General features: G+C 48.7%; 7 non-coding genes across 7 annotated transcripts; all 7 read right to left on the bottom strand.

The window, feature by feature from the left end:
* Nucleotides 1-332: 332 nt before the first annotated feature.
* trnag-ucc (transfer RNA glycine (anticodon UCC)) lies at nucleotides 333-404 on the bottom strand. Its single transcript has one exon. It is a non-coding gene; the product is annotated as a tRNA-Gly (tRNA).
* A 1,429-nt stretch (nucleotides 405-1,833) lies between these two features.
* trnag-ucc (transfer RNA glycine (anticodon UCC)) lies at nucleotides 1,834-1,905 on the bottom strand. Its single transcript has one exon. It is a non-coding gene; the product is annotated as a tRNA-Gly (tRNA).
* A 1,906-nt stretch (nucleotides 1,906-3,811) lies between these two features.
* On the bottom strand, nucleotides 3,812-3,883 carry trnag-ucc (transfer RNA glycine (anticodon UCC)). The gene has a single exon. It is a non-coding gene; the product is annotated as a tRNA-Gly (tRNA).
* An 822-nt stretch (nucleotides 3,884-4,705) lies between these two features.
* Nucleotides 4,706-4,777, bottom strand: trnag-ucc (transfer RNA glycine (anticodon UCC)). The gene has a single exon. It is a non-coding gene; the product is annotated as a tRNA-Gly (tRNA).
* Nucleotides 4,778-5,001: 224 nt separating this feature from the next.
* On the bottom strand, nucleotides 5,002-5,073 carry trnag-ucc (transfer RNA glycine (anticodon UCC)). Its single transcript has one exon. It is a non-coding gene; the product is annotated as a tRNA-Gly (tRNA).
* A 1,421-nt stretch (nucleotides 5,074-6,494) lies between these two features.
* On the bottom strand, nucleotides 6,495-6,566 carry trnag-ucc (transfer RNA glycine (anticodon UCC)). Its single transcript has one exon. It is a non-coding gene; the product is annotated as a tRNA-Gly (tRNA).
* Nucleotides 6,567-7,093: 527 nt separating this feature from the next.
* Nucleotides 7,094-7,165, bottom strand: trnag-ucc (transfer RNA glycine (anticodon UCC)). Its single transcript has one exon. It is a non-coding gene; the product is annotated as a tRNA-Gly (tRNA).
* Nucleotides 7,166-9,497: the final 2,332 nt, after the last annotated feature.

A 9,497-nucleotide genomic window follows, 5' to 3' on the forward strand; every position in this document is an offset into this window, starting at 1 on the left:
ACACAGACACTTCATATTTAAATGGTATTAGATGATTTGTTTGGCTTCACTGGCTTCTGTGAAGCGATGACCTAAAATGACACATGAGGCCGTTCCTGTTCGGGGGCGCTGATCGGGGGCGACTACCTATCTCTGCAACTCCTCGTTAGTATAGTGGACAGTATCTCCGCCTGTCACGCGGAAGACCGGGGTTCGATTCCCCGACGGGGAGACCTAGTCCTTTACTGCTGCCCAAAGACCCATGCAAAAGTTTTGCTCCAGCCACGAGTTAAATGAGGAGTTGGCCAGGGGCCCCGGACGACTGTTTCAACGACAGCTTGAGCAAAAGGTGATGCGTTGGCCGGGAATCGAACCCGGGTCAACTGCTTGGAAGGCAGCTATGCTCACCACTATACCACCAACGCAGGTGGTCGCGCATAGACTGGATGCCGCCTTGTGCGGTCAGCAAGAATGCTGGCAACACATTAGCAGCTGGCAGGAACCGAAACTCTCTTTGTTTGGGCCCGGCACTGGAAAAAAACGCATGAACTTTTTGACCTGACCTACCAGGCTCTTTATTAAAAAAGCAAGCTCTCTAATTTAATAATGTAACCCGTTTTACACAGACACTTCATATTTAAATGGTATTAGATGATTTGTTTGGCTTCACTGGCTTCTGTGAAGCGATGACCTAAAATGACACATGAGGCCGTTTCTGTTCGGGGGCGGTGATCGGGGGTGAATACCTGTCTCTGCAACTCCTCGTTAGTATAGTGGACAGTATCTCCGCCTGTCACGCGGAAGACCGGGGTTCGATTCCCCGACGGGGAGACCTAGTCCTTTACTGCTGCCCAAAGACCCATGCAAAAGTTTTGCTCCAGCCACGAGTTAAATGAGGAGTTGGCCAGGGGCCCCGGACGACTGTTTCAACGACATTTTGAGCAAAAGGTGATGCGTTGATTTGTTTGGTTTCACTGGCTTCTGTGAAGCGATGACCTAAAATGACACATGAGGCCGTTCCTGTTCGGGGGCGCTGATCGGGGGTGAATACCTGTCTCTGCAACTCCTCGTTAGTATAGTGGACAGTATCTCCGCCTGTCACGCGGAAGACCGGGGTTCGATTCCCCGACGGGGAGACCTAGTCCTTTACTGCTGCCCAAAGACCCATGCAAAAGTTTTGCTCCAGCCACGAGTTAAAGGAGGAGTTGGCCAGGGGCCCCGGACGACTGTTTTAACGAGCTTGAGCAAAAGGCAATGCGTTGGCCGGGAATCAAACCCGGGTCAACTGCTTGGAAGGCAGCTATGCTCACCACTATACCACCAACACAGGTGGTCGGGCATAGACTGGATGCCGCCTTGTGCGGTCAGCAAAAATGCTGGCAACACATTAGCAGCTGGCAGGAACCGAAACTCTCTTTGTTTGGGCCCGGCAAGGGAAAAAAACGCATGAACTTTTTGACCTGACCTACCAGGCTCTTTATTAAAAAAGCAAGCTCTCTAATTTAATAACGTAACCCGTTTTACACAGACACTTCATATTTAAATGGTATTAGATGATTTGTTTGGCTTCACTGGCTTCTGTGAAGCGATGACCTAAAATGACAAATGAGGCCGTTCCTGTTCGGGGGCGCTGATCGGGGGTGAATACCTGTCTCTGCTACTCCTCGTTAGTATAGTGGACAGTATCTCCGCCTGTCACGCGGAAGACCGGGGTTCGATTCCCCGACGGGGAGACCTAGTCCTTTACTGCTGCCCAAAGACCCATGCAAAAGTTTTGCTCCAGCCACGAGTTAAATGAGGAGTTGTCCAGGGGCCCCGGACGACTATTTCAACGACAGCTTGAGCAAATGGCAATGCGTTGGCCGGGAATCGAACCCGGGTCAACTGCTTGGAAGGCAGCTATGCTCACCACTATACCACCAACGCAGGCAGTTGGGCATAGACTGGATGCCGCCTTGTACGGTCAGCAAGAATGCTGGCAACACATTAGCAGCTGGCAGGAACCGAAACTCTCTTTGTTTGGGCCCGGCACTGGAAAAAAACGCATGAACTTTTTGACCGGACCTACCAGGCTCTTTATTAAAAAAGCAAGCTCTCTAATTTAATAACGTAACCCGTTTTACACAGACACTTCATATTTAAATGGTATTAGATGATTTGTTTGGCTTCACTGGCTTCTGTGAAGCGATGACCTAAAATGACACATGAGGCCGTTCCTTTTCGGGGGCGCTGATCGGGGGTGAATACCTGTCTCTGCAACTCCTCGTTAGTGTAGTGGACAGTATCTCCGCCTGTCACGCGGAAGACCGGGGTTCGATTCCCCGACGGGGAGACCTAGTCCTTTACTGCTGCCCAAAGACCCATGCAAAAGTTTTGCTCCAGCCACGAGTTAAATGAGGAGTTGGCCAGGGGCCCCGGACGACTGTTTCAACGACAGCTTGAGCAAAAGGTGATGCGTTGGCCGGGAATCAAACCCGGGTCAACTGCTTGGAAGGCAGCTATGCTCACCACTATACCACCAACGCAGGTGGTCGCGCATAGACTGGATGCCGCCTTGTGCGGTCAGCAAGATTGCTGGCAACACATTAGCAGCTGGCAGGAACCGAAACTCTCTTTGTTTGGGCCCGGCACTGGAAAAAAACGCATGAACTTTTTGACCGGACCTACCAGGCTCTTTATTAAAAAAGCAAGCTCTCTAATTTAATAATGTAACCCGTTTTACACAGACACTTCATATTTAAATGGTATTAGATGATTTGTTTGGCTTCACTGGCTTCTGTGAAGCGATGACCTAAAATGACACATGAGGCCGTTCCTGTTCGGGGGCGCTGATCGGGGGTGAATACCTGTCTCTGCTACTCCTCGTTAGTATAGTGGACAGTATCTCTGCCTGTCACGCGTAAGACCGGGGTTCGATTCCCCGACGGGGAGACCTAGTCCTTTACTGCTGCCCAAAGACCCATGCAAAAGTTTTGCTCCAGCCACGAGTTAAATGAGGAGTTGGCCAGGGGCCCCGGACGACTGTTTCAACGACAGCTTGAGCAAAAGGTGATGCGTTGGCCGGGAATCGAACCCGGGTCGAAGACCGGGGTTCGATTCCCCGACGGGGAGACCTAGTCCTTTACTGCTGCCCAAAGACCCATGCAAAAGTTTTGCTCCAGCCACGAGTTAAATGAGGAGTTGGCCAGGGGCCCCGGACGACTGTTTCAACGACAGCTTGAGCAAAAGGCGATGCGTTGGCCGGGAATCGAACCCGGGTCAACTGCTTGGAAGGCAGCTATGCTCACCACTATACCACCAACATAGGCGGTTGGGCATAGACTGGATGCCGCCTTGTACGGTCAGCAAGAATGCTGGCAACACATTAGCAGCTGGCAGGAACCGAAACTCTCTTTGTTTGGGCCCGGCACTGGACAAAAACGCATGAACTTTTTGACCGGACCTACCAGGCTCTTTATTAAAAAAGCAAGCTCTCTAATTTAATAACGTAACCCGTTTTACACAGACACTTCATATTTAAATGGTATTAGATGATTTGTTTGGCTTCACTGGCTTCTGTGAAGCGATGACCTAAAATGATGCATGAGGCCGTTCCTGGTCGGGGGGCGCTGATTGGGGGCGACTACCTATCTCTGCAACTCCTCGTTAGTATAGTGGACAGTATCTCCGCCTGTCACGCGGAAGACCGGGGTTCGATTCCCCGACGGGGAGACCTAGTCCTTTACTGCTGCCCAAAGACCCATGCAAAAGTTTTGCTCCAGCCACGAGTTAAATGAGGAGTTGGCCAGGGGCCCCGGACGACTGTTTTAATGACAGCTTGAGCAAAAGGCAATGCGTTGGCCGGGAATCGAACCCGGGTCAACTGCTTGGAAGGCAGCTATGCTCACCACTATACCACCAACGCAGGCGGTTGGGCGTAGACTGGATGCCGCCTTGTGCGGTCAGCAAGAATGCTGGCAACACATTAGCAGTCTGACTCGAGTCAAGTCATGTGACTTGAGTCCCCCATCTCTGCCTTTACTGCTGCCCAAAGACCCATGCAAAAGTTTTGCTCCAGCCACGAGTTAAAGGAGGAGTTGGCCAGGGGCCCCGGACGACTTTTTTAACGATCTTGAGCAAAAGGCAATGCGTTGGCCGGGAATCAAACCCGGGTCAAATGCTTGGAAGGCAGCTATGCTCACCACTATACCACCAACGCAGGTGGTCGCGCATAGACTGGATGCCGCCTTGTGCGGTCAGCAAAAATGCTGGCAACACATTAGCAGCTGGCAGGAACCGAAACTCTCTTTGTTTGGGCCCGGCACTGGAAAAAAACGCATGAACTTTTTGACCTGACCTACCAGGCTCTTTATTAAAAAAGCAAGCTCTCTAATTTAATAATGTAACCCGTTTTACACAGACAGTTCATATTTAAATGGTATTAGATGATTTGTTTGGCTTCACTGGCTTCTGTGAAGCGATGACCTAAAATGATGCATGAGGCCGTTCCTGGTCGGGGGGCGCTGATCGGGGGCAACTACCTATCTCTGCAACTCCTCGTTAGTATAGTGGACAGTATCTCCGCCTGTCACGCGGAAGACCGGGGTTCGATTCCCCGACGGGGAGACCTAGTCCTTTACTGCTGCCCATAGACCCATGCAAAAGTTTTGCTCCAGCCACGAGTTAAATGAGGAGTTGGCCAGGGGCCCCGGACGACTGTTTTAACGACAGCTTGAGCAAAAGGCAATGCGTTGGCCGGGAATCGAACCCGGGTCAACTGCTTGGAAGGCAGCTATGCTCACCACTATACCACCAACGCAGGCAGTTGGGCATAGACTGGATGCCGCCTTGTGCGGTCAGCAAGAATGCTGGCAACACATTAGCAGTCTGACTCGATTCAAGTCATGTGACTCGAGTCCCCCATCTCTGCCTTTACTGCTGCCCAAAGACCCATGCAAAAGTTTTGCTCCAGCCACGAGTTAAAGGAGGAGTTGGCCAGGGGCCCCGGACGACTGTTTTAACGACAGCTTGAGCAAAAGGCAATGCGTTGGCCGGGAATCGAACCCGGGTCAACTGCTTGGAAGGCAGCTATGCTCACCACTATACCACCAACGCAGGCGGTTGGGCGTAGACTGGATGCCGCCTTGTGCGGTCAGCAAGAATGCTGGCAACACATTAGCAGTCTGACTCGAGTCAAGTCATGTGACTTGAGTCCCCCATCTCTGCCTTTACTGCTGCCCAAAGACCCATGCAAAAGTTTTGCTCCAGCCACGAGTTAAAGGAGGAGTTGGCCAGGGGCCCCGGACGACTTTTTTAACGATCTTGAGCAAAAGGCAATGCGTTGGCCGGGAATCAAACCCGGGTCAAATGCTTGGAAGGCAGCTATGCTCACCACTATACCACCAACGCAGGCAGTTGGGCATAGACTGGATGCCGCCTTGTGCGGTCAGCAAGAATGCTGGCAACACATTAGCAGCTGGCAGGAACCGAAACTCTCTTTGTTTGGGCCGGCACTGGAAAAAAACGCAAATATTTTTTTGACCTGACCTACCAGGCTCTTTATTAAAAAAGCAAGCTCTCTAATTTAATAATGTAACCCGTTTTACACAGACACTTCATATTTAAATGGTATTAGATGATTTGTTTGGCTTCACTGGCTTCTGTGAAGCGATGACCTAAAATGACACATGAGGCCGTTCCTGTTCGGGGGCGCTGATCGGGGGTGAATACCTGTCTCTGCTACTCCTCGTTAGTATAGTGGACAGTATCTCTGCCTGTCACGCGGAAGACCGGGGTTCGATTCCCCGACGGGGAGACCTAGTCCTTTACTGCTGCCCAAAGACCCATGCAAAAGTTTTGCTCCAGCCACGAGTTAAATGAGGAGTTGGCCAGGGGCCCCGGACGACTGTTTCAACGACAGCTTGAGCAAAAGGTGATGCGTTGGCCGGGAATCGAACCCGGGTCAACTGCTTGGAAGGCAGCTATGCTCACCACTATACCACCATCGCAGGCAGTTGGGCATAGACTGGATGCCGTCTTGTGCGGTCAGCAAGAATGCTGGCAACACATTAGCAGCTGGCAGGAACCGAAACTCTCTTTGTTTGGGCCCGGCACTGGAAAAAAACGCATGAACTTTTTGACCGGACCTACCAGGCTCTTTATTAAAAAAGCAAGCTCTCTTATTTAATAACGTAACCCGTTTTACACAGACACTTCATATTTAAATGGTATTAGATGATTTGTTTGGCTTCACTGGCGTCTGTGAAGCGATGACCTAAAATGACGCATGAGGCCGTTCCTGGTCGGGGGGCGCTGATCGGGGGCGACTACCTATCTCTGCAACTCCTCGTTAGTATAGTGGACAGTATCTCCGCCTGTCACGCGGAAGACCGGGGTTCGATTCCCCGACGGGGAGACCTAGTCCTTTACTGCTGCCCAAAGACCCATGCAAAAGTTTTGCTCCAGCCACGAGTTAAATGAGGAGTTGGCCAGGGGCCCCGGACGACTGTTTCAACGACAGCTTGAGCAAAAGGCGATGCGTTGGCCGGGAATCGAACCCGGGTCAACTGCTTGGAAGGCAGCTATGCTCACCACTATACCACCAACGCAGGTGGTCGCGCATAGACTGGATGCCGCCTTGTGCGGTCAGCAAAAATGCTGGCAACACATTAGCAGCTGGCAGGAACCGAAACTCTCTTTGTTTGGGCCCGGCACTGGAAAAAAACGCATGAACCCTTTGACCTGACCTACCAGGCTCTTTATTAAAAAAGAAAGCTCTCTAATTTAATAATGTAACCCGTTTTACACAAACACTTCATATTTAAATGGTATTAGATGATTTGTTTGGCTTCACTGGCTTCTGTGAAGCGATGACCTAAAATGACACATGAGGCCGTTCCTGTTCGGGGGCGCTGATCGGGGGCGACTACCTATCTCTGCAACTCCTCGTTAGTATAGTGGACAGTATCTCCGCCTGTCACGCGGAAGACCGGGGTTCGATTCCCCGACGGGGAGACCTAGTCCTTTACTGCTGCCCAAAGACCCATGCAAAAGTTTTGCTCCAGCCACGAGTTAAATGAGGAGTTGGCCAGGGGCCCCGGACGACTGTTTCAACGACAGCTTGAGCAAAAGGTGATGCGTTGGCCGGGAATCGAACCCGGGTCAACTGCTTGGAAGGCAGCTATGCTCACCACTATACCACCAACGCAGGTGGTCGCGCATAGACTGGATGCCGCCTTGTGCGGTCAGCAAGAATGCTGGCAACACATTAGCAGCTGGCAGGAACCGAAACTCTCTTTGTTTGGGCCCGGCACTGGAAAAAAACGCATGAACTTTTTGACCTGACCTACCAGGCTCTTTATTAAAAAAGCAAGCTCTCTAATTTAATAATGTAACCCGTTTTACACAGACACTTCATATTTAAATGGTATTAGATGATTTGTTTGGCTTCACTGGCTTCTGTGAAGCGATGACCTAAAATGACACATGAGGCCGTTTCTGTTCGGGGGCGGTGATCGGGGGTGAATACCTGTCTCTGCAACTCCTCGTTAGTATAGTGGACAGTATCTCCGCCTGCACGCGGAAGACCGGGGTTCGATTCCCCGACGGGGAGACTTAGTCCTTTTACTGCTGCCCAAAGACCCATGCAAAAGTTTTGCTCCAGCCACGAGTTAAATGAGGAGTTGGCCAGGGGCCCCGGACGACTGTTTTAACGACGGCTTGAGCAAAAGGCAATGCGTTGGCCGGGAATCGAACCCGGGTCAACTGCGCGGGAGCCGAAAATGGCTAAGCTTAACTTCTCTTAACTTTTCCCATTCATTCTCTATGGTAGTGCTTAACACTACGGATGCAATATACTTTTGGCCACACTTAGACTTCATGGCGCTGTTTCGTTTTTCCGTGGCGGGGAATTTAAGAAGCGTAGTGTCATCTGTCAATCATTCGCAGTGGAGGAGGGGAGACCCGTTTTACGATCGGAGATATTTGTTTACCGAATTGTCAGCAAATTGTTTTGGGTTTTTTCAACAAATATTTACAGTCTAAATTACCTTCAGACAGATTTTACCGAATTGTCAGCAAATTGTTTTGTTTTTTTACAACAAATATTTACATTCTACACTAACGTTACCTTCAGACGGATTTTACCTCAGGTGACCGCATATACATTATTATTCATATATTTTATCGTTTAAATTGCATGTATATTATCATGTTATCGTATTGTTAATTGTGTTGAATTGTTTGTGACGTTAAGAAACCCAGTAAACCAAACTCCTCGTTGTAACGTTAAATACAGCTGTTATTTTATAAGAGTATCTTTGTTTGTAAAGGTGAATGTTTCATCATTGATTTCTTACTATGGACTCAAATAAAATGTTTAAAATATATATGATAACAGTGCAGTGTGATGTAGTACTTTTAATGTAATATATAGTACACACAAATATATTACATTTAAATTACAAAAAAAAATGTGCAATTTAATGATATATTATATGAATAACATTTTATTATGATAAAATAGATCAATAAACACAATAATAGTGTCAAAGAGGATATTGTGCAATTAATATGAATTTGTATTTCATAATAAAATGGTTCATTGAATTGTTGTTTTATTTATTAAGAAATAAGATAATTTAAATCAGAATAGAAGTGTGTTAATTAATTAAGTGTGTTAATGCAACAGACCATAAACACTAATCAGCTCTTTGTGAATGTATATGTACAGCACAGCAGGATGAAGGTGAAAGTGATCTTCCCAGGCAAGATCAAAGTGTGCTTCAGGAAAGGACCGACTGGATATCTGAGACAAGATCCCTCAGATGAAGCCAAGAGGATCAAAGACAACCCCAATCTCCAGGACAAATCAGACCCTCAAAGGGAAGACAAGGTAAAGGAGAATGCCCGCTCTGTTGTCTTCATGAGAGGAGGAGATGTGTCAGACAGAAAAGAGGTGCTGGGAGAGTATGTGCTTCAGTTTGGAAAGTACAAAGGCAAGTCATTCCGGTGGCTACTAGAGAATGATGTAGGCTATACCATATTCTTGACTAAGAAGGTTGAGGAGGAGGAGAGAGCCGGACAGTTTAAACCAGAGGGTCCCAAGAAGGACAGCCTACTTTCATTTCTTGAGTACAGTAATAGCTTCCAGGAAATCGAGGACCTCCTAAAGTATTTAACTGGAAGATCAGTGGCACCACCTGTGAAGAATGAAGATGACAACTTGGTTGGCTTTGGAATTAATGCAGAAAAGACTTGGAGGGATGTTTGGGAGAGCAGAGCAGATGGATATGCTGCATTCATCCTCCAGAAACAGTGTGTCCCAGGCAGCAAAATGTATCGGCTGCAGCTGTACCTCACTCAGAAAAAGAGCCAGCTTCAGAGTGTTTCAGCGGAACCTGCTTCCGCTGGCCTTACAGCATCTGCCTCTCATCCTCCAGGTTTGTTGACAGTACATATAAGGTCATGTTAAAATATATGTAAATGTGGGATGACATATGATTCGCATCTTTGCTTTTATGCTTTGTTTTACAGAAATG

The sequence above is a fragment of the Rhinichthys klamathensis genome, unplaced genomic scaffold (genome assembly GCF_029890125.1).
Source record: "Rhinichthys klamathensis goyatoka isolate OS25496 unplaced genomic scaffold, OSU_Roscu_1.1 h1tg000176l_1, whole genome shotgun sequence".
NCBI lineage: Eukaryota > Metazoa > Chordata > Actinopteri > Cypriniformes > Leuciscidae > Rhinichthys > Rhinichthys klamathensis.